Source organism: Schistocerca cancellata, chromosome 1 (assembly GCF_023864275.1).
Source record: "Schistocerca cancellata isolate TAMUIC-IGC-003103 chromosome 1, iqSchCanc2.1, whole genome shotgun sequence".
Taxonomy (NCBI): Eukaryota; Metazoa; Arthropoda; class Insecta; order Orthoptera; family Acrididae; genus Schistocerca; species Schistocerca cancellata.
In genome coordinates, this window is record NC_064626.1 from 1,161,959,409 (window position 1) to 1,161,985,438 (window position 26,030).

A 26,030-nucleotide genomic window follows, 5' to 3' on the forward strand; every position below is an offset into this window, starting at 1 on the left:
GACTATGGAATCAGTCTTACAGTGCCAGTACTATAAGCTGACTTGCGCGGAGTTTTATAAATACGTGAAAGGGGAAAGAAGCATTGCTGTAAAAGGTGAAATCTTCTGAAAAATATGGTGTACCATCTACTTCTGCCCCAAAACGTTCCATGTAATGATGTTCTAAATAAAAAGTAATTAAATTAAATAAAATTTTTACTCCATTTCTACACCCCCATCTTACTGTACCAACGAAGTCCCCGCTAGATGTGGTAACCCTATGTAATGGCCACCATTATCGTAGTACCACACCGTACCACTAGATGCCTGTCTTACCATAGGATCGGTGCTTTCATGCGAAAGTCATTCGTACTTCATAACGAAGTTAATGAAATGGTGGTTTCAGTCAGAGGCCACTGATCTGCAGAGGTTTAGACATTTGGCTTTCCGAGCTCACCTCCAGGTCTGACTCAAGCATTAATTATAGCTGATCTTTCCGCCTATGATTTCGAAATATTGTTACCAGGTGTTCTCCCACACCTCGACTTGCCAACAGTTCTCAGTGGTAGCTGGCCGGAGTGGCCGAGCGGTTCTAGGCGCTACAGTCTGGAACCGCGCGACCGCTACGGTCGCTGGTTCGAATCCTACCTCGGGCATGGATGTGTGTGATGTTCTTAGGTTAGTTAGGTTTAAGTAGTTCTAAGTCTAGGGGACTGATGACCTCTTATGTTAAGTCCCATAGTGCATAGAGCCATTTGAACCACCATTCCGAAACTCACTGGCGGTAACAGGGAAGCAAAACCCCGAGTCTTCAGATATCGCACCACAGCACTCTGTTTATCTGCAGGGAAGTACACATGTCCTGTAGTGTATAGATCTGCCCCCAAGCAAAGCAAGTGGACATCGCACAGAATGAAACTGCCCGACTATCGCTGAATGTCTGAAGCCGACACCTACAAGCTATGTTTAATGCGTGACGGATAGTGTACCATGTCATACGCTTCATAAAGTAGCTGCAGATGTTGAAAGGAAAAAGGTTGAACTGAATCATATGCATCCATTCCATCGTCATTAACTCACAAGGTCTAGGTTGAAACCTAGTAGTAATCTCCTCAGTTCAAGGTGAGCGCGCTCTCTCCACTTGCTACCAGAGAACAGCTGTGGGCAGTTAGACCCGACCAACTTCTAACGTGGATAAATCCTGCTGAGTGTCTACAGTCAGGTACATTAGATCGGCCCATGTGGAAATCGTTGAATAGGCTGACATCAAGTGCTGGTAAATCCAGGGACAACCTTGTCAAATGAAACTATTTCGAAAGTGTATCACCTGTGTCACTGTCCATGCACTGAGAAAATGGTGATGAGGGTTCAGTCTGTTACACTTACTGTTTTGCCCAATTCTGGTCGACGATCAATTAGGTTGCTTCTCTTTTGTTCAATTATATAAACTACGTAAACTGTGTTCTTTCACTTATGTAATTTGTTGTTAAAAAGAAGTGTTACGTGTGAAAGCTTGGTATCGATATGCAGCCTTCTGCCCTGTTTGAATTGTTGATGGTGACAGCAAGCCGACTCGTGGTTTATACCTGTCGAGTATCACCAAATATGGGTGCCGAACAAACGTTCCCTTCCCGTGGATGGATCGCCGACGATAGACATACGCAACAAAAGATCACAGACGGCAAGCAAATCATGCTTAGAGTTACGAGATGTTCAGGATGGGTGATTCGGAATGCATGCAAATAATGGCAACGAGACTTCCCCGATGGGTTTCTTATGAGTCTCCCTTCATGTAGGATGCAAACTGTTTTGTTCGGGGCAATGGTCAGTTTGTGTACACCAGTTATTCATATGCAGCTGCGCGTGGGAACTTGCCGGCACTGCCCCAGCTGGTTATCGGCATACGCTACGATTCCATCGGATCAGTCAAGGCTCTTCGCAAGATGTAATAGAGGTTCTGTTGCTAGACCCCAGAAGATGGGTTCCACATATCAATCCTTGTAGGTATTCCGTAGTGGAACTTTTGACACTTTCTGGTTCCCTGTTCGCCACTCAGCGACCGTGTCCCTACAGCAATCGCGTAGGCTGAGGTACTGGTTGGCCAGTTCTCACGTGCCCCCGCCCCTACACGCGCAGACATCGCAGGATGACAGAGGATCTCACATAGGCGGCCGTGGTGGCCGAGCGGTTCTAGGCGCTTCAGTCTGGAACCACGCGACCACTACGGTCGCAGGCTCGTATCCTGCCCCGGGCATGGATGTGTGTGATGTCTTTAGGTTAGTTAGGTTTAAGTAGTTCTGAGTTCTGATGACCTCAGCTGTTAAGTCCCATAGTGCTCAGAGCCATTTGAACCATTTGATCTCAGATGCGTCTGCGATGTCTATCATTAAGGCTGTTTCATATTTTCAATCATTTCCTGTTACGCAGAGAGCTTGGTTTAACGCCTCGTCAATTGATTGCTTTTCCGAAATGCATTTTGATTGCGGTCCAGTCCCGTATATGCCTGTGTGAATGTACTCCGTCACACGGAAGACGTTCCTAGAACTTCAGCAATTGTGTTCAGTAAACAAATCGGCCAATATGTTTTTGGATCGGTTGGGTCTTTATCTGCTGCTTTCGTGAGGATTACTGTGGCTGCTGTTTTCCACACTGCGGGTATTATTCTTAGCGTCTCGGTTAGGAACGAGGGTAACAAGTGGTACGAGCTGTTGTACGACTTGAACGTAGATACTGTCGGGTCCATGGGCTTTCCTTTTTCCCCCTAAGTATTGTTATTGCCCGCGTCACCCTCTCGCGCAAAAGGACAAGTGACCGTTTTAGTTCTGTACTCAAGTTGTAGTGCTGTTCGTAAGTTAGTGTGTACAGAGTGTATACGCTCCGGGACAATCCGAAAAACTCGGTTTTTTTTCGGGGGAAAACCGAGAAAAACCTGGAAAACTTTTAGAATTACAGGAATTTTTCCTTGTTTTAGTCGTCAGTTAAATTTTTGTAATTTTGACTGGTAAAAACTGATAAGCAGAAAAATGTCAAAGGCTTTAGCACGAAGACTATGGAATACGTCATAACAATAAACTGCTGCCCATGAGCGTGACGTCACAAGTGTTTACATTAAGTTCGTTGGAGCAGTTGCCAGCGCAAGACTCAAGTCTCACACGGAATTTGCAGTCTCCCCTCCATAACTTGTCTTGCGTTGCCAGCGGGCTCACGCGCATGCGCAGTTGAGTTGCATATGGGCAGGACCTATTCCCTCTTCTGGCTACTTGAAGTGTTGCTGTTAGCTGTATCAGCAGTAGTAACAAGCAGCTAGATGTTACCCGGAAAAATCCAAGCTGCCAGATTCGCGCATGCGCGGAACAGTTTGGGCTGTAGTGGGGAGGATGATAGTCTCCACGTGAGTCGTGTTTACGTTTAGTGATTTTGCTCTTTTCTCCTCGTTTACAGTTCTCACATCAAATGAAAACAAAACGGATTTCTGTGGCTTGGCGCTGTCAAGTGAATTAAAATGCATTCACATAATTACGGAAGGCTAAAATATTAGTTTTTCTGATTTGATTTGATTTTCCACGTTTCTGGCAGTCAAGCATTAATCGCCTTGCATTACAGTTAAGTTGTTTTTGTAGGTTTACTAAATAAATGTAACTTTTATTAATCTTTTCCGCAGAGGCACTCAATTTATTAGAAACGAAATGTTTCATTCCACACTATTAGTTAGTTTCAACTGTTCACTGAATTTCAAGTGCACATTTTCATCTTCTGGCACGTACGGCATTATGCCATACGGTAATAAAGAACCAAACATGAGATAATACAGATACTCCATGATAATTTGCATCCCGAAAACCGCACTGAAAAGCTTAATACCAGGTTTGGCCTACTTCATGGTGAATCTGGACATATGAATGTGCAGTTTAAGCTGAATTATGCATTTTAATGTGGTTTGCAAATTTCCGATGCTCCAGTATCGTCTGTTCTATTTCCTTTATGGCGTCATGTAAGATCCTAACGCGCGCGCGCGCGCGCGCGCACGCGCGCACACACACACACACACACACACACACACACACACACACACACGAATATAGGGGGTCTCCTACGTCATTGTGGCTGCCCATGTGCAGTAACGCCCGTTTTCTGGCGCTCTGTGGCAACTGCTGAAATGAACCTATTTCTAATAGGTCGCGGGAAATAGTTAATGGTGCTCTGAAAAGCGTTCCATTCAAAGTAAATTTCCTTGTACGCAAGATGAAATATTACGTATGAGAATGTGCAACGAATTTTGCGTTTGACTCCCATTTAAAACTTAACACATTGAGAACCAGCCACTTAGAACAATTTCGAGCCCAGAAGACCAGACATTGTCATTATTTAAAATTTTATTCGCACATTTGTGTCATGTATCCGAAACTGTAACACACGCAAACGACCAATATTATATGTGAAAGGTTAGCTTTTCTTGTAGCTACACCACGTACATTAATTTAAATAATTAACTTTTCCTATTTGTGTGCTCGCGCTACTTAACAGTGATTTTTCTATTGACTGACCACATCACGTGTCCTAAGCTCTGAATATATGTTATTGGCTGGCGAGATCACGTGACATGAGCTATGATTGGCTTACAACAGCGCGTTTCAGTCTCGATCTCAGTGCTTCGGAAATTAACGTGCTGTGTTTGGAATTCGAATCTATACTTTCGCTATACGAATACGAAAATATTCAGCGTAAATGTTGCTACACATCAAAGATCTTTCCAAAACTTTTTTTTGCCGAGATTTTTCGTTCTCCGCAGTGCCGGGAAGTTCTACGCTGGTTTATAAAAGCTTTGCCATTCAAAGAATTGATATTTTTACAGCTACGAGTGAAAGCATGCTGTCACTTATTGTGGAAAAAGTGCTTTTTTAACCGGGAAATTCGGGAATTTTTTTCCTTGTCCGTATATACACCCTGTGTGTACATGTAGCTGTGTGTTTTGATCGTTACCGGGTAGGAGTTTTTGCAGCAAGCATTCTTTAATGCCTCTCCACCCGGGCTTTCGCGTGGCTTAATCTCGTGACTTAATCTCGTGGCGGCGTTGACAAAGCAAGGGAGGCTATGAATTTTTCCCAGTATCTTTTCTGTATCTCCTGTGATGTCCCATTTTGCAATGTTTTGGAGAGGCACAGCGGTGTTACTCGTGGCGTCACGGTGTGGGAAGCCGTCAGCGACGACTTCAGGTCACGGCCGGTAGTGATTCAGGGAACTTCTGACAGCACAACAGTACTTTCCGGACATAGCGCGTTCTCGTGTGTTACCTCCCATGCGACAGTATCGTGACGCCATTTTTTCAGAATGACAAAGCGCTTTTACGTGCGGCACGTGTCTCTTGAACAGTATGCGCGATGTCAGGTACTGCCGTGACGAGCAAGATCTCCAGACCTGTCCCCGATAGAGCGCCTTTGGAACCAGTTCGGACGTCAACTCCGTCCCAGCGCCAGTGTCCACGATATGAAGGACCAGTCATAACAGTTGTGGGTCAGCGTGTCTCTGGAGAGGGCACTATGTTTTTTCCCAACCGAATAATTGCACGCATCAAGTCCAGAGGAGGCGCAATGTTATGTAAGGGGCAGTCAAATGAAACCCGAACACACGACACAATGGGACCATGGAATAGTTCCTTTCAAAAGTAATCATCTACAGCTACATCTATACTCCGCAAACCACCTTGAGGTGCATGGCAGAGGGTATGTCCCTCTGTAGCAGTTATTAGGGTTTCTTCCCATTTCATTCACATGTGGAGTGAAGGAAGAATGATTGTTTGAATGCCTCTGCTTGTTCAGTATTTATACTAATCTTATACTCCTGATCCCTATGTGAGCATTACGTAGAGGATTGTGGTGTCTTCCTAAAGTCACCATTTAAAGTCGGATCTTGAAACTTTGTTAAAAGACTTTCTCGGGATAGTTTCGTCTATCTTTTGAAGAGTCTTCCAATTCAGTTCCTTCAGTATCTCTGTGACACTCTCCCATGAATTTAACAAGCCTGTCACCATTCGTGCTTCCCTTCTCTGTATACATTCAATATCCCCTGTTGAACCTATTTGGTATGGGTCCCACTCACTTGAACAGTATTCTTGAACTGGTCACACCAGTGATTTGTAAGCAATCTTGTTTGTAGACTGATTGCAATTCCCCCGTATTCTACCAATAACCTGAAGTCTACCACCTGTTTTACCCACGACTGAAGCCATATGATCATTCCATTTCATATCCCTACAACATGCAACACCCAGGTATGTGTGTGAGTTGGCCGATTCAAACAGTGACTTATTGATGTCATAAGATACTACATTTTTTTTCATTTTGTGGAGAGTACAGTTTTACGTTTCTGAACATTTAATGCAAGTTGTCAATTTCTGCACCACTTCGAAATCTCATCAAGACCTTACTGAACATTCTTCAGCTTCTTTCAGATAATACTTCATTATAGATAATTGCATCATCTGCAAAAAGCGTAATGATATTATTTATATTGTATGCAAGGTCATTAATATACAACATGAACAGCAGCCGACACACAAGTTAATACATTTATCCCACTGGGAGATGAAACGATCAATTTCTGTCTCTTAGAACGCGGCGCTGGTCGGGGTGGCCGAGCGGTTCTAGGCGCTACAGACTGGAACCGCGCGACCTCAACGGTCGCAGGTTCGAATCTTGCCTCGGCATGGATGTGTGTGATGTCCTTAGGTTAGTTAGGTTTAAGTAGTTCTAAGTTCTAGGGGGCTGATGACCTCAGAAGTTAAGTCCCATAATGCTCAGAGCCATTTGAACCATTTAGAACGCGGCCGGTCGTCCGCTGACGTATCCACAACTGCACTCACTCTCTCACTTCCTCTTCCGACTGAAACCGACGTCCACGCACGTCGTTCTTCAGGTTGCCAAAACCGTGAAAACTACACGGAGGGTGTCGCAGTGTTTCCCAGCTAAATCGCTGAGGTTCAGCCTCCGCGGTGGGCGTTACCGCGCAACAAGATGAGTCGATCAGACATCATTGCTGGTCGTTTTGACTTCATGGCGCGTCGCAGTTTCTGCAAGGTGTCTTCATAGCGCTACGCATTGTTTCCACGCTCGAGGAACTCGATGAGCAGATGGCCCCTGCAGTCGAAGAAGGTGGTCATCGTCACCGGAAGTTGTGTGAACAGCTTGGATTTCTTTGGCGGGGGAGATGTGGAATGTTACCACTGCTGGATTTACTGCACTTTTATTAAAAGAATTTTTACACCAGACGCGTTTCGCTTTTATTTATAAAGCATCTTCTGTGGTCACTGGCGTTCCTGCCTCTTGTTCGTATATTCTCTCAAGCACTCCTTGCTCCTTCTTTGTTAGCAGACACTATAACACTGTGCTAAGTGAAAACACCCATAGCTTCAGTTCGAATTTCAAAAGCGAGGTGAAGTGTAAACAACACAAATGCAATGTAAGAGAAAGTGCATAAATGCAAAAACTGGCAGGTGCATATGTGAAACAGTCTTTCGACACCATCTCTGCTAACAAAGAGGGAAGAAGTGATTTGGAGAATATGTAAACAAGAGGCAGCAAAAACAAAGATCACATTAGTAACATAATTTATCTTTCCGCAAAGATAACTCTGTTTGTGACAGATTTAAGGTGAAAAAAACAGCATAACCGAGCTATTGGGTAATAGTTTGACAGACTGTAGAATGACATACGACATGAACTGACTAGCCATCATGCTAATACGTGTTTCTCTTTATGCAAAAAAACTAATCTCCTCCAACATCATAGGAAGTCATTGTACTAGGTACATGCACGAGAACCGTAAACAATTTTAAAATTCTGTATCGTTTCTGGTTGAATTGCGCCCGCCCCCGCCCACAAACACACACACACACACACACACACACACACACACACACACACACACACCGCCGTATTCAATGGAGATGTAGAACCAAGAAATCTCGATACTGGGATGCATTCCCGAACAGCGTCATGCTTCGCGTACAGATCTTACATGTTTGTAATGATTCAATACTCCTCAATTTACGAATACCTTCCGGTCATATGATCTCATGAAACAGTAGTAAAAAGCGTTTGTAAAGGACTGATGAATATCTGGAAAAAGTCATTGGAGTTTTGTAACTTTGTTGCTCTTCTTGTCGTCAATCGAAAGACTGGTGTGATGTAGTTCTCCAAGCATGTCTAGCATGTCTATCCCATGCAGACCTCTTCACCTCTGAATAATTACAGCGACCAACACACATTTAAACTTGTTTCGTGTGTTACATTATGTTAAGAAAAGCAGACGTACGAGTCCACTGGAAACATTGGAAATCAATGAACGTATGACACAGAATGGCAACCTCAGTTATTGCTTTCCTCCCTGTTAAATTAGGTTTTAGTCATGCAGTTGCGAGGGCGTGCTGAGAAGTAATGCCTCAGAGATTTTTTTTTATTCAGCTCTGAATATCAGTTGAGGTGTTACGTGTCATGCGTATTACACGAGCGACTTGTTCCTGCTTCGCTGACGCAAGTTCCAAACCTCTGCGGCTAGAGGCCTCCGAATTGTATGTAGTGCGTAACATGGCGGTGTGTAACGTAACTATGTTGGTACGTTAGAAACAGCGTACTGTAATTGAGTTTCTAACCGCAGTAAACGTCCCCCCAATTGAAATCCAGAGGATAGTGAGAACTGTGTACGGTGATGATTGTATTAGCATCAGTAACGTGCGACGGTGGGTTTTTTGTGCTCGTAATGAAATAAACTGTGATGCTAACCTCTAACATATGTGACAGCATGGAGTGGAAGACCGTCTACGGCAACCTACGAAACTCTCAGAAATAGGGTTCATGATTTTATAAGGGGAAATCTTCGGATAACGCAGGCACTGCCCTCATATAAGTGTGGGATGTCGAGAGAGCGTGTGCATACCATCGTTGCAGAACTGCGGAACAAAAAAGTTTACCCGATGGGTGCCTCGAATGCTCACTCCTGACATGAAACAGAACGATTAGAAATCTGTTTCCTTAACGACGGTGTGAAAGGTGCTGAAAGCTGGGTTCGCTATTTTGACCCCGAAAACAAGAAAGCATCTGTGGACATACGCAACAAAAGATCACAGACGGCAAGCAAATCATGCTTAGTGTTACGAGATGTTCAGGATGCGTGATTCGGAATGCATGCCTAAAGGCATCACCATAAACGCAGAACCCATTGTTTTCTCTTGCGTAATGAGCCACCCCCACAGTGTGGCTGTGGAGCCAGACAGTCGGTATCACATATATTGGTGGAATGTCCCCTTCTTCTCGCTCTTCTTACTACGTATAGTCTTCCAGATTCCGTATCTTTAATATTAGCAGACGATTCACGGATAGTTGAACTGGTCCTCAGTTTCCTACGGGAAACCAGTTTTTATTTTCAGATACAAGGTTTTGCTTTACTCCTGGAGCAGGCGCAGAGTGATTGTGGCTGGGACCTCTCTTCGTGTTTTCTAGGTCTGGGACCCATGACAACTTCCCCATCCAAACCCCGCTCTTTTATCCCGCTGTTTTTCCAATTTTTAAATTTGGTCCACCCTTTTATGCCTTCTACTGTGTGTGTTTTAACTTCCTCGTTTTATGGTTTGATCCCTCTGATTGGATCCGTCCACTTTTATCGGACCTCCTTTCTTCCGCAAGTATCTTTGGAATCGCGGGACTGATCACCTCGTCGTTTAGTCCCATAACCCCCTCAATAAATCAATCGACGATAAACTGCGCAAGGTACTGCGAGACATTCACAAAACTGAAAGGACGAATTCGAAGAGTTCGTCCATACTTGCTGCATCCAGTCCCTCAGCACAATGCTAGACCCCACACGAGCGCTGCGACGTCCGCAACAGTCCGCCGCCTTGTTTTCGCTGTCATCGATTATCCTCTGTAACGTCCTGACTTGAGATTGTGGCTCTGTCAAAAAAGTTAAACATTCTACAGTGAAGGTCTCAACAAATTGGTCGCTCGTTGGGAGAAACGTGTTCAACACCAGGGTGGCTGTGACGAGAAATACACTGAAGAGCTAAAGAAACTGGTACACCTGCCTAATATAGTGTAGGTATCCCGCTAGCACGGAGAAGTGCCGCAACATGACGTGCCATTGATTCTACTAATGCCTGAAGTAGTGCTGGAGGGAATGGACACCATGAATCCTGCGGGGCTGTCCATAAATACGTTAGAGGACGAAGGGGTGGAGATCTCTTCTGAACAGCACTTGAGCAAGGCATCCCAGATATGTTCAATAATGTTCATGTCTGGGAAATTTGGTGGCCTGCAAAAGTGTTTAAACTCAGAAGGGGGTTCCTGAAGCCAATCTACAGCAATTCTGGACGTGTGGGGTGTCGCATTGTCCTGCTGGAATTGCCCAAGTCCGCCGGAATGCACAGTGGACATGAATGGATGCAGGGGATCAGACAGGATACTTACGTACGTGTCACCTGTCAGTCATATCTAGACGTATCAGGGGTCCCAGTCATTCCAACTGCACACGCCCTACACAATTCCAGAACCTTCACCAGCTTGAACATTACCTTGCTGACATGCAGGGTCCATGGATTCATGAAGTTGTCTCCATACCCGTACACGTCCATCCACTCGATATAATTTGAAACGAGATTCGTCCAACCAGGCAACATGTTTCCAGTCGTCAACAGTCCAATGTCTGCGTTGACAGGCCCAGGCAAAGCGTAAAGCTTTGTGTCGTGCGGTCATCAAGAGTACACGAGTGGGCCTTCGGCTCCGAAAGCCAATATCGATTCTCGTCAGTCGTCGTTGATCCCGTTCTTGCAGCATCGTTTTCTGGCCGCAGCGATGTCGGAGATTTGATATTTTACTGGATACCTGATATTCACGGTACACTCGTGAAATTTTTGTACGGGAAAATCCCCAGTTCATCGCTACTTCAGAGATGTTGTGTCCCATCGCTCGTGCGCCGACTATAACACCACGTTCAAACTCACTTAAATCTTGATAAGCTGCCGTTGTGGCAGCAGTAACCGATCTGACGACTGCGCCAGACACTTGTCTTATATAGGCGTTGCCGACCACAGGGCTGTATTCTGCCTGTTTACATATCTCTGTATTTGAAAGCGCATCCCTGTACGAGTTTCTTTGGGGCAAATGTGTAGACCTGAAGAATAAAGATGCAGAATGTTAGTAAAATCTGTTTACTTAAAAAGCTGTAAGAGTCTTCACATAAATTGGCACTGTTTTTCCTCGTATCTCCTGGTTACGCTTGCTCCTATAGCCTTTCAAATGTCCTAGCCATTCCTACTTGGCCCTTTAGCACCGTCTGTCAATTTCAGACTATGTACATCTACATACATACTCCGCAATCCACCATACGGTGCGTGGTGTAGGGTACCTCGTACCACAACTAGCATCTTCTCTCCCTGTTCCACTTCTAAACAGAACGAGGGAAAAATGACTGCCTATATGCCTCTGTACGAGCCCCAATCGCTCATATCTTTGTGGTTTTCCGCGAAATATAAGTTGGCGGCAGTAAAATTGTACAGCAGTCAGCCTCAAACGCTGGTTCTCTAAATTTCCTCAGTAGCGATTCACGAAAAGAACGCCTCCTTTTCTCTTGAGACTCCCGCCCGAGCTCCTGAAGCATTTCGATAACACTCGCGTGATGATCAAACCTACCAGTAACAAATCTAGCATCACGCCTCTGAATTGTTTCTATGTCCTTCCTCAGTCCGACCTGATAGGGATCCGAAACGCTCGAGCAATACTCAAGAATAGGTCGTATTAGTGTTTTATAAGCGGTCTCCTTCACAGATGAACCACATCTTCCCAAAATTCGACCAACGAACCGAAGACTACTATGCGCCTTCCCCACAACTGCCATTACATGCTTGTCCCACTTCATATCGCTCTGCAATGTTACGCCCAAATATTTAATCGACGTGACTGTCAAGCGGTACACTACTAATGGAGTATTCAAACGTTACATGATTCTTTTTCCTATTAATTTGCATTAATTTACATTTATCTATATTTAGAGTTAGCTGCCATTCTTTACACCAATCACAACTCCTGTCCAAGTCATCTTGTACCCTCCTACAGTCACTCAACTACGATACCTTCCCGTACACCATAGCATCATCAGCAAACAGCCGCACATTGCTATCCACCCTATCCAAAAGATCATTTATGCAGATAGAAAACAACAGCGGACCTACCACACTTCCCTGGGGCACTCCAGATGATACCCTCACTTCCGATGAACACTCACCATCGAGGACAACGTACTGGGTTCTATGTACCGAGCGAGGTAGCGCATTCGGAAGGACGACGGTTCAAGCCTGCGTCCGGCCATCCTGATTTAGGTTTTCTGTGATTTCCCTAAATCGCTTCAGGCAAATGCCGGGATGGTTCCTTTGAAAGGGTACGGCCGATTTCCTTCCCCATCCTTCCCTAATCAGAGCTGGGCTCCGTCTCTAATGACCTAGTTGTCGACGGGACGTTAAACACTAATCTCCTCCTCCTCCAGACGTACGTATTTCCTTTCGCCTGCTTTATGTGCTGCATTTGTATTTTCGCCGTTCGTCAGTTAAATAATTTACCGTTTTCAAACGACCGGCGCCTTTGAAATGCGTTTCGTGGTAAATTGAGATACTGGAGCCGTTACTGAAGACGAATGGGAAAATGAGACCCGTGTGGTTGCTCCGGAGTCGGAGAAGCGCCGCTGTGTCGGGCCAATGGCAGGAGGCGCCTGGTGTCTCCTGGGAGCGGCCCACGGCGACAGGTGGCTAACGACGCGCGGGATCGGCTTTCGCCGCAGGAAACTCTGGTATCGCGTATCCGCCCTTTGTGGTCTGCTCTGCTGCCGGTCCCGCACGCTCATCGGGCGACCGAACGCCGCCCTAGCATGCGACGCGTCAGGGACGTGCCAAGAACAGCCTCCGCCAATTATGACGATAGCCGACGTCCAACGACTGATCGAAATACCCGCAACGCTTCTCATCCCCTCCCCCCCCCCCCCCACACACACACACGCACAGTGTTACGCACACCCTGAAACCTCTGTATCGCCATGTTGCAGATCTGCATCACACCATTCAAATCTCCTGAAGTTTTTATTCTAGAATATTTGAGTATTAAATTCGCAGTGTTGCACTGCCGTCTTCCTTCGCAAGTTCTTAGAGCTCTCGCCAAATATCTCTGCTCACAGACATACAGGGTGTCCGAAAAGTCTTTCCCTGATTACATAAATTGGCTAGAAGTAAGATACAGATATGAAACTGGTGTCTAATTGTTTACAAACTATCAAAGTTTTTTTTTCACACACCAGTAAACTTCCACATGAGCACCCTTGGTAACACGTAGCAGATCCAGGCGATATTCAATTTCCGTCCACACGTTAGCCAACATCACTGGAGGGATCGATTCAACGACTGTGGTTATCCGTTGCCGCAGGGTTTCAAGATCTGGTACACGTGTTCGGTAGATCTCGTCCTTGACATAACCCCATAAAAAGAAGTCTAATGGGGTTATGTCAGGAGCGCGTGGAGGCCAAACCGTTGGCCCATCACGACCAATGCATCGCCCAGGAAAGGTCATATCGAGATAGGCACGGACGTCCAAACTCCAATGAGGCGGTGCACCGTCTTGCTGAAACAAGACATCGGGGTGATACTGAAGCAGCTGAGGAACAGCATACAGTTGCAACATGCCCAGATACACCGAACATTCACCTTTGGACTGCCTCTGGTGCACTCCATGACCTCGCCAGGGGGTTGTGAACCCCAAATGCGCACATTATGGCGATTCACGACTCCACTGACAAAAAACGTCTCTTCGTCGTAAAAAGGCAATTCGACTGAGATAACCATCATCGTCCTCAATACGTTATAGCATTTCGACCGCAAAGTCATATCGACGTGTACTGTCATTGGGCAACAAGGCCTGAACGATTTGCACTTTGCATGCACGAAACAATAAACGTTTGTGTAAAATGTCATGGAGAGAGCTTTTTGGCATCTGTAATTCACGTGAGGCCCTGCGCACCGATTTCTTCGGATTTACGCAGAGAAGACTGCTTTACAGCTTCCACCCTGTCTGCTGAGGTTCTTGGTCGACCAGACCTCGGAAGGTCAGCAACCGATCCTGTGTTATTGAACTTCTCATACCAGGCTTTAATGCTTTTGACATCAGGTGGATTCCTTTCAAATGTTGACTGGAAGTGTCTCTGCTCTGTGGTTGGTGATCGTGTCTCATGGTACCACAGGACATACTGTGCCTTCTCCTGATTGGTTAACATGGCGTCTTGGGCGCTACACCTCATCCACTACTAACGTACTACGAACCTAAAACAAAAAAAACTTTGATAGTTGTTAACAATTCGACACAAGTTTCATATTTGTATCTTACTTCTAGCCTGAGTTATCAATTTATGTAATCAGGGAAAGACTTCTCGGACACCCCGTACATTACTAGACCGGCAATATCGTATACAGTAACATTGATGTCACTGATTCCTTCACTAAAGAAGACCAAGTAAATATTTCAGAATGCGAATCAAGAACACCTGCCAACATGAGTAACGTTGAAGTAGACATCCTCGGAGTAGTGAAGCGACTTAAATCACTTAACCAAAAGCAAGATTTATACCAGTTAGGTTCCTTTCAGAGTATAGTGATATAATAGCTCCATACTTAAGTCATATACAACCGTTGGCTCGACGAAATATCCGCACCCAAAGATTGGAAAGATGGACAGTTCACACCAACATTTAAGAAAGGTAGTAGGAGTAATCCAATAAATTACAGGCCCGCATCATTAACGTTGGTATGTAGCAGGATTTTGGAACATATACTGTGTTCGAACATTATGAATTACCTCGTAGAAAACGCTCTATTGACACACAGTCAACACGGATTTAGAAAACATCGTTCTTGTGAAAGACATCTAGCTCTTTACTCGCACGAAGTGTTGAGTGCTATTGACTAGGGATTTCAAAATGATTCTGTATTTCTGGATTTCTGGAAGACTTTTGACACTGTACCACTCGAGCGGCATGTAGTGTTGGGTGCTTTTGGGATATCGTCTCAGTTATGTGACTGGACTCGTGATTTCCTGTCGGAGAGGTCACAGTTTGTAGTAATTGACGGAAAGTCATCGAGTAAAACAGAAGTGATTTCTGGCGTTCCACAAGGTACTGTTGTAGGCCCTTTGCTGTTTCTTATCTATATAAACTATTTGGGAGATAATCTGAGAACCCGTCTTGTTTGCTGACGACTCTGTCGTTTATCGTCTAGTAAAATCATCAGAAGATCCAAACAAATTGCAAAACAGATTTAGAAAGGAAATCTGTACGATGCGAAAATTGACAATCGACCCTAAGTAACGAAAAGTGTGAAGTCGTCGATATGGGTGCTGAAAGGAATCCGTTAAACTTCGGTTATACGATAACACAGTTAAATCTAAAGACCATAAATTCAACTAAATAACTAGGAATTACAATTATGGACAATTTAAATTGGAAAGAACATGGAGAAAATGTAATGGGAAAGGCAAACCAAAGACTGCGTTATATTGGCAGGACACAGTAACAGATCTACTAAAGAGACTGCTTATACTACGCTTGTTCGTCCTCTTTTAGAATACTGTTGCGTGGTGTGGGATCTTTATCAGATAGGATTGACGGAGTACATCGAAAAAGTTCAAAGAAGGGCAGCACGTTCTGTATTATCGCGAAATGGGGAGTGTGTGTCACGAAAATGATACAGGATTTGGGGTGGACATCATTAAAACGAAGGTGTTTTCGTTGCGGTGGAATATTCTCACGAAATTTCAATCACCAACTTTTTCCTCCAAGTGTAAAAATATTTTGTTTGCACCGATCTGTACAGGGAGAAACGATCGCCATAATAAAATGAGGGAAATCAGAGTTCGTATGGAAAGATATAGGTGTTCGTTTCCTCCGCGCGCTAAAAAATGGTTCAAATGGCTCTAAGCACTATGGGACCTAACAACTGAGGTTATAAGTCCCCTAAACTTAGAAGTACTTAAACCTAACTAACCTAAGGACATCACACACATCCATGCTCGAGGTAGATTTCGAACCTGCGACCGTAGCAGCCACGTGGTTCCGGACTGAAGCGCCTAGAACCGCTCGGCCACCGCGACCGGCCTCCGCGCGCTATACGAGATTCGAACAATAGATAATTATGAACGTGATTCGAGGAACCCTCTGCCAGGCTTTTAAATGTGATCTGCAGAGTATCCACGTAGATGTAGACTGAAGCCAGCAGTTTGGAATCTCAATATGGCGGCGAGCGCAAATAACGTGTAAAAAACTATTTACTGATAAAATAGTCAGGAGAAATGGGAATAAGCTGATACAACTACGTTACCTTTAGTATTTTTTACAAAATACATGTGTTTGGCTGTAATGTTTCGCACAGCAGACGAAAGATACGAGGAAAGAAACTTGTCTTAGTAAATGTAACCAGTTTTGTTCAACTCCGGCTTTTCTTCGAATAATATGCTCGTTATGAAAGTGCTCCTGTAAGTAGAACGTGCTATTTGTCATTCATTACAAGTGTCTTTATTCATTTAAGCGTTCTTAGGAAAACTGTAGTTTGCTTTAAACATGTGTATACGTAACTTGATGCTCTTCCCTTAACACAATTCTACATTGTATGTGTTAAACACAACTAGTACGCAAATAATTGTTCAGCTGCAGAAATTCTTGAAACCACCTCGTAAAGCTTAAAAACCCATTTCGTTTCAGAAAATCATGTTAGTATCACACACAAACTTCCTGGCACCGCCGTCTTTTCTCACCGAACATCAGGCTTCGGTAAAAGCTACACCTTTGCCAGTGTAGTTATGTCTGTCTGTGTCTGTGCTTGAGTATTCGTCAGTTGTTTTCCAAGGATACGTGTATCTGAAGTCAGCTCTCGCTGAAACGTGAAAAATCGGAGAGAAGTGCTACGTAATACTGACACACTATTTAACATATATTCTACCATTTTATACATTCTGTTAGATGTATTTGGAAATTATGCCTTTCCACATATATAGGACAAGTTACTTCTATATTTTAGAAATGCAACACTGCGTAATTACGTTTCTCAAAGACTATTTCAGCCATGATGCTCGTGAAGAGAGAACTGATTCATTTCAGTGGTGACAATGGCAGCTTCCTGTTACAGATCCTGCCTACGATGGATTGTTCAAAATAAGACCTCTGGCAAACAAGCTCAATAAAACATTTGCTTAAGTGTTCCTTGAGCAATATCAGACGGTTGATGGACATTTGTGCTAAACTAAATCTTAATAACAGTGTAGAACGGTACATGCCAAACAAGCGTCAGAAAAAAAACACTAAACGACCATCGGACGAACATTCCGCGACCAGCACCAATGGACAGCACGTAAAAAACTTGCCGTGAAACCCTCAACAATTTAAGCGTTATTTACTTCGCAAATAGACTTCAGTGTTCCATTTGCTGGTATTCAACAACGTGTCTAAAATCGTTTCGTGTTCGCAGTAACTGCTTTGAAATACCCCTCTCTAGATGCTGCGGCACTGCCTACGAATAGTCTGGTACCTACCGACGTCGTGCGTGCAAAAAGCAATTTATTTGTATTACCGTTGTGGTCCCCTTACACCTTCCTTCAGGTGTTGCGGATATATTGCGAACTGCAACATGCACCGGGACGTAATATCCCCAGACGTTGCAGTTTGAAAGTTCCTTTGCGAGGCGGTAAATGTTGTGAGCGCTGCAAAGTGGCGGTAGTTATTAGGAGAATGCATCGCGGAAATGAGTTACCGGAGGTGGTGACCGAAGGGTCAGTGGTAAGAGGTGTAGGTGGTGGGTACGGGGGAGGGGGAGAAGCGAGCGCTTACCTCGTTCCTGCCCGCCCCTCTCCGCCTGTCTGCTTGGAGGTGGGCAGAGGCATACAGGCATGCCGCTCGGTTTTGCTTGCCCGGCGGCCCAGACAAGCGGCTTATCCGTGCGGGCCGCCGGCTGTGCCCATTCTTCTCTGTAGGAGAGGCTTCCGGCAAAGTGCCTGTTTGTTCCAAAGCGTCAGTCCTCGGATATCCCGTAGCACCGCTCTCCCCTTTTGCACCTGACACTGCACACGAAACAATGTACAGCAGGACAGTCTGTGGGAACCACGCACTTTGCGCTACTACGGGCTGTCTTGGTTGGGCTTAGCGACCCGTAACATCGACGTCGTGTTTCCGACCGTAAAGATTTTAGCCGTGGGTTTTTCCTACCCTCAAAGGAACCTGTAACAGTGAGGAAGGCTCTACAGACCATATACAATTCATACAGGTTTAGGACTGGTTATGCACATAGTAAATACGCGTGTTTAAATATTTTTTCGTATTTTTACCCTTTTAATCGTCTGTTTTTCTTTCTACAACATTACCACAGTAAATGATTAAACTTCTCGTCTTATTTTATGAATTTTAATATTGCACTCATTTTTTTGTTAGATATCCAGGCAGTATAAACATCCCTGAGTCGTCATGTATTCTTACCAGCTGACAAACCTGGCACTGCCCGGGTAGTATTCAAATTTGCCAGTTTGCTATTAGAAACAAAAACTAAAAAAATTAACACTGGTATTAGAGTACGATAGAGAAAATTTCGTTTGCATTAACTTGTGAAAACACCACTCAAATTATGAAACAGTCGCACGAAGAAGTGTGCATAATGTACAAATGTACAAGTATAGTTTCCCAGACAGTTTCTGAGCGCAGCTGCTTTGCGTGTCTATAACGCGATTTTCTAAGCGTCTCTATGGCAAAACCTGTCGTAGCACTATGGACGGCTATTGTTTTCGTCTACAGCCGTTTGCGCTTCGCAGTTGAAAGCTCTCGAGATTGCTGCCAGGTGTCTGGGATTTGCTTAAGTTGACTCGACTGTAGGAGTGTCTTAACAGTAAATAATAAACGTATTAGGAATTCATGCATGCTGTGGCGTTTTTTCACGCATGTCAGTCTTTATCATGTCATATTTCCTGATGTATGCCATTTACAGTGTTATAATTTTGTAGGTACGTTCAGCGGCATATGTGGATCTTGTCTGCAAAATGAGTAGGGAATAGAGTTAGTAGGAAAGAAATAATAAATTTAGACGTCACGCATGTTGCGATTGTTTTTCACGTATCTCATTGTTTATGACGTCATACCTCCTGAACTATGGCAGGCAGGTGTTCTTACCCTCTCAGCAATTGTTGCCTGACAGTAAGGGAAATATGTACCAGGTGTGGTTATGAGATGTGCAAAACACACACACACACACACACACACACACACACACACACACACACACACATTTTATGATGTGTAACAATAACGCCTTTTAATCTTTTGTCAGTGTCTATGTATCTCTTTTGAAGAGGAAACCAATGGAATCTTATCGTGTTTCAAATACAGCTTTTACCATTTCCCCCTTGTGGTTTGTTGAGTTTATTTTTCTGTGCCAACCTTAGACAGCATTCGTGGCCCTGTGCCGCTCGTTATAAGCATTCCACACTTCAGTTGATATACTAGGGTTTACCATCGATTGGTTGACCAATATAGTCTGCGAATTTCATGATCATTCCTCCATAGTTTGTTAAACCTTCAGTATATTGAAGCGACGACATATCGTCCGTAATTGTCAGTTTTAAGAGGTTAAATTGTCGGAACACCTAAAAGAAAGCGAGTGCTGCAATTGCATTAGCTATGGCTTGCAAGCAACAGAAAAGAGTTAAAAAGAGAAAATTGGGCTGAGAATATTTGAAAGTAAAGGAACTACTGGTGACATGTTAATTTAGTGAGAAATCAGAACCACCGATCCGAAAAATCTCATAAACTATTTTCCGACGAGCAGCAAGGTATTAATTCTGATGTGAGATAAGTTAGAGAAACAAGATCCGTTAGTGAGAGAGGCTGTCGGTGTCGACGGGAGATGAGGAGTAACTTTGAGATTTCTGTTGACAGGCAATCTTTCAAATGCTAAAAAGTTTTGTTCTGTAATATCAGAATACATCAGCAAACATAGTTAGTAAAATTCTGTGGAAATCTCTGAAGCACTAATATCCGTCTGGAAATTATATGTTCAGGCCATCAACATAACTTTTTTTTTTACGTTTACGTATAATTTGGTGAAACAGACATGCATTTCGTAGATCTCTTACTGATACGTGACGTGTTCGAAGTGTTCTTCCAAACTGCTGTGTAATTCAACAACCTGTACTATATTTTCAAATTAATAAAGTAAACAATGTCAGAGAATCCTCCGTTGACCGTTCTAAAGTGCTACATTCCATGATTACTCTCGCGTTGCTCTATTAATATTGTTCAGTGTTGAAATCTGCTTGAAAAATTAAATCTAAGTTTCGATAAGCGCAAAGGCGAATTGAAAACATAAGCAGTGCACACTAAAGCCACGTGGCAGGTTCATGAAGCTCTGTAATCATCTGAATAGAGAATATTATAAAACCGTCAATACTTGACATCAGACGTTTAGTGTGTATCGACATTGCTGAGACTATTTTGAGAGCCATCAGTACTGCTCGTCAATATTTCTAGTATTGACAATACATCAGTACGCGCCCCCAGACTGTCAATTTATGTACGGTTTGGTAATATTATTGAAAGTGTGAGCCGCTCCCCCCCCCCCCCCCCCCCCGCCCCCTCCACTGCCACGTAGTCAGCTGAAGTGTGGAAAGACCCTACTTGTTGTGGCCTACTTACGACGCGTAAGTTATGGAAGTTAAAAGGCGTTTGCCTTCCTTGCACGAAGTCGCTTCCCCCACTATCGCCTAAGAGCTTCATAAACTGCCGCTATGTGCGTCTGCTCTCATTTTGCAAACGTTCTTTGAACAGCACTCGCTTTGGATCGTTTGTATGTATACGTGAGTAGTTAGCATCATGACCAAACAATGTGTGCTCAGTCTTCAAATAAATAAATAAATACATCATAAAGTGATAAAACGTTCTTAAACTGTCCGATGGGAATGACGTTCTAGCGTTCAAAGTTCGTTATGATCACTTCTTTTGTAGTAAAATAAGACAATACTGTTTGAAGTAGAGTACGGAATCGAAAAAGATTGTAACTGAGTGTGGACTAGGTAAGGTTCACATTACTGCAGAAAGGTTGTGACTCAAAGGTAGTTTTTTTTATTTCAGTATACAGTTATGATATTTGCTTTAGTCATTGAGTGTAAGTATCACTGTGAAAAGGAAATACAAGACTTATTTGTGCCTTTAGCGAGTTAAAGCTACTTGTGAGCTTAACTAAAATCCTACGTAAATACAACTGTATTTGTATTCGCGCGTAATCACTAAGTAATGACTGTTCTGCACAGTAGTACAACGTTTCGTTTTTGTATAAAGCCAGAAATGTTGCTCGAAAGGAATTCAAAATTGGTTTTACTCATGCTAGCCACTCGTGCTGACGAGACATCAGGAAAACCACTAAACGACCATCGCATGGAGATTCCGTGACGAACGCCAATAGGCAAGTGGCCGTGAACGTCTCAAAGAGTTTAAGCGATATTTTACGTTGCAGTCGCTGATATTGAAGACCACCAGCGTGTCTAGAATCGTTTCCTGACGTTTTCCTTGTTTAGCAGTTACTGCTTCGAAATATCCCTCAATTTGACGCGGCAGGTTAACATAGAACTTTTTATCGAAGGACTCCGTCGCAAAAAATTTAGGGATACAGAAGTTTGTATGTGGCCCACTCTTAAACTGCGGTTGATCCGACGTCCACGTACCACAAAGGTAGCTTATTTGCTGGTCTTGTTGGAAGCTTCGAGCGCTGACAACAAAAATACTCGCTTGACCCAGTACGGTACCCGTTCTCTGTTAGGCATTGTCCGATAACACACGTACGTCAAGCGTGTGAACGGACGCGCAGCATCCCTGCGTGACAGATAACAGCCGTAACGCGTCCACTTTTGAAGGTTCCAACCCGGCGTACTACTAGGAAACCATTGTCATCCGTTGTCCGCGTACTTTATGATTTAGGTAAGTTATGAAAAACCTTAATACAGGTCGCCAGATGGCGCTTTGAACAGCCATTTCCCCGTGAGAGTCTTAGTGACTTACCAACGGCGCTGTTGGTTGTACTGGAGAGTAGTAAGTAGTCTATGTGCCGACACAGGGTCTCACTCTCACCTATGTGTCACCACCCAACACATACATGTCACCAGAGCATCCATACGTCCACACACCTGTCGAAGGAGACGTGCATACGCGTGCGAAGGATCGGAAACACCTTTCCAATGTAAGCGGCCGAACCTGGCCTTCGGGGACCCCCACCCAGTCATGCCATAAGACTTTACTGTACTTTCACCGCTACGCCACCTCTCTCTTTACCAAAGAACAGATGTCTGTAGTGGCGACATTCAGTAGTACTCGCGTGTGAAACCCATATCTAATAAACAAAATTATTTTACCTGTATTTTATTATTCAGTTTCGGGTTACATAATTGGTACTATAATCGGTTCATTTTGGTACAGAGTCATCAGATTATTACTATTATTCTTTCTTTTCTCAGACGTTATGTCTGGTCAAAAATAAAAGTGACGCGGACCTTGATCAAGCGTGACTTCCTTTTAACTGTAAGGTATATGTTACATTGCATTTAGGAACTTTCGGGTTATTGAACATGTATCAATAATTACGGATTTCTGTAGTTGTATATATACGTTTGGATGTAGCTGTATTGCGTTGATGTACTGTTGGACATTGTGCGGTATGACTCCTGTAGTTGATAGTATAATCGGTATAATGTCAACTTTATCCTGATGCCACATGTCCTTGACTTCCTCAGCCAGTTGGATGATTTTTCAATTTTTTCTCCTGTTTTCTTCTGTATATTTGTTGTATTGGGTATGGATATAATAATAATAATAATAATAATAATAATAATAATTATTATTATTATTATTATTATTATTATTATTATTATTATTATTATTATTTCGTGTGGCTCAGTGGCCTACTACAAGTCATTGAACTGAATGTCACTTCCACGTCTTTTGTGTTCCTTATCTTGTCCAGCGAGAGACGAGGAGCTACAGTTCAACGTCGAATCCGAAATGTGTCGTTCCTGCCAGTTGTTAATTTTATTATAGGTGAAGGTTAGAGAAAGGCAGACTGAAAATTTCCGTGGTTCAACTGGGATTGGACCCAGCGACCTCTCAGTTTTCTGGCTCGTGCTTTACCAATAGACCATCAGGCCGGACTTCATCAGCTTGATCCTTCATTCGTAGCATACTAATTCGTGAAGCTGCAAGTGAACTACCAGGAGACGCCATTTCGTGGACCGTTCAGTTTTACTTCGAAATGCCAAGAAAATGGAATAGGGCTTCTAGAGATGACAGAACTACCATTTATTACGAAGTTCGAAAATATCTGTCACCGTTGAAAACTTGGTGCGGGAAGTTGTTTCAGAAGTTCAAGAAAACATACACTTCATAATTTTCATAATGACTTCTCACTCTGCTCTGCAGAGGAGTGCACCGACTTGAAAGTTTGTGTCCGGTTAAAACTGTGTGCCGTACGGGACTGGAACGTGGGACCTGGAATCTGGCTGTCGGTAATTACACTCTGAGAGTAAAATGAAATTTTCTTAGGGGTAAAAACAAAGGGTTCAGTTGTGTTTGTCAGTACACTAATTTATTTTGAAAAGATCATTGATATTATTAATATTTCGTAATGCTGTAGTACTGATTACATAAGTTACCAGTAATTATATTTTTTAAAACAAATTTCTGCAATAACGCATACTGTAACACAGTGTGATGGGGATTAAAACTTGTGAAATGACTGTATGGATATCTTATTCACATAGTTCTTGCATTACACATATACTTTAAAATTGAGACATGAATATCACATATGCTTAAATAGGACATGAAAATGCCTTTTTCGAGTTGAAGGTAGTTCCTGCAGTGAACTAGAAGGATCGTCATTATTCACTTAGCAGTGATAAAAGAACTATTGACAACACAATACAACAGTAACTAATTGTAAGTAAAGTTACAACACTACTGTAGGACCTAAATTATAATAATAATAATAATAATAATAATAATAATAATAATAAGTATTGTTATTAGTGAGAGTGGCCAGATACAAAGCATTGGTTGCCAGAAGGGCTTCCAGTTTCTGCCAGATTAGAAGGAAGGGGTCCAGCAATTGAGTCATTTATCAACAATAAGTGTAGTGCACGCATTTTAACTGGATTGATTTTGGATGAATAAAGTGTTGCTAGGTGTCTTGAATGGCAAAGAGTAAGATACCCATAACATCGGTAGCTAACTTCTTTTCTGAGGAGGAATTTTAGGTAGTACTCGTGAACACTGAGAATTGCTTCATCATCGTATAAAAACAGGCCGTTAGAAATAAGCAGTATAAATTGTCGCAATGCATCTTCAGTTTATTGTTTAATAAAATACATGCAAAAACAAAATATTATTTATCGTTCATCGTCTTAAATATAAAAAGTTCAAAGAAAATTATTTTTCTTTTAAAAATTTAGTTAAGCACTAATGTTGATGGTGGGAGGTGGGGGGAGGGGGGTTAATAGTTGGTGCCACTCGGAGGTAATGGTCTTAACAAGGGAGGAATCCGCTGCTCCAAGCCATGTCTCTGCAGTATCCTTTCTTCCAGGATTGCTAGTGCCGCAAGGTAATGCGGGATAATTTCTGTGAAGTTTGGAAGGTAGGAGACTATGTGAAACTTCCTGGCAGATTAAAACTGTGTTCGAACTAAGTGGTCCTCCAATAGAGCTAACCAACTCACGATCCATCCTCACAACTTTGTGCTTTCGCCAGTTCGCCATCTCCAATCTTCTGGTTGAAGTACAGCTGTAATGGCGAGTTGTGGGTCGTGATCGGGTAGCTCAGTTTGTAACCTCCCCCTCTCTTACCGACCTTAATGACAGTGAAAAATGAAACCGCGTGTACCTAATGGGAGTTTTGGAAAAGCAATCGTCACCGAAGTTAAGCTGTCGGTAAAGAGGGAGGAAAGGGTTACATCTAAATGAAAGGAAATGTGCTAATGAAACTGGTGGAAATTAATTTTGAAAAGGGGTAAAGTTAATAAAGAAAGTAAATGTGCAGCCGTTACGTTAACAATTAACTAGCGGTAATTAGGTATTTGAGATTTGGGGGAAATCACGGTCGCCAGTCCTAAGGACAATTACTATACTAACTGAAAAAGAAAGGTTATTACACATATAATTATCACTAGAAGCGTGGCAACTGAAGGTTGACACGTGTAGTGTGAAAACTGAAAGTTTGTCAGAAGTAATAAATTTCGCTACACCCTGACTTAATTTAGCAAAGAATTAATAAAACCGGAAAATCGAAAGTTAATTTAGTGACTGAAGTTAATAGTGAGCTTTCTTTCTGAAGCACATCGAAATTCAGTAAAATACGGTTAGTCTTGGACTACCTCAACAATCATTTCAAAAAACTACTTGAATCTACGCAATTTGGAAATAAGAGATTTAACTTTGAACTTGAATTAAATGATTCTGAACAATTAACAATAGTAAAATTTAGTACGTACCAAGCTGAGCTGCAGTCACAGGTAAGCTAAAATACGATAACAAAACTCGCACTCTTAATTTGTGCTTGTGTAATCTGAATATTGTAGCCAGCTAACTGAACTTTGAAATTAAAGCAGTGAAATAGAATTAGCTATATTACTTTAGTGCTGGCGTTTAAATTTCAACGACACTCGGGTTCATTTCGGAAAAGGAAGGGACCCTGCTTGGTAATGCAATTGGGACAATGAGCAACAAAGGTTCATGCTAAGTTGCTGTTATTATAGTTACGAAAATGGTACAGTTTGAAAAGCTGAGGTCTGCCATACAGTTCAAAAACTTTACTTGCTTCCAGTCTTCCTTGATGGTTGATTGAAGGTTTGAAGCCGTCGATCGAGGAGGTGGCGACAGTCACTCATTGTCGGCCGTCGCTGTTGCAGAAGCTGGATGTTGGCGCGCCTTCTTCTCGACACGGTCACCAGACGAAACGGGCTCTTG

General features: G+C 43.2%; 1 protein-coding gene across 1 annotated transcript in view; it reads left to right on the forward strand.

The window, feature by feature from the left end:
* LOC126093646 (mitogen-activated protein kinase 1) overlaps positions 1–26,030 on the forward strand; it is a 376,433-nt gene that overhangs the window by 11,229 nt on the left and 339,174 nt on the right. The window lies entirely within an intron of this gene.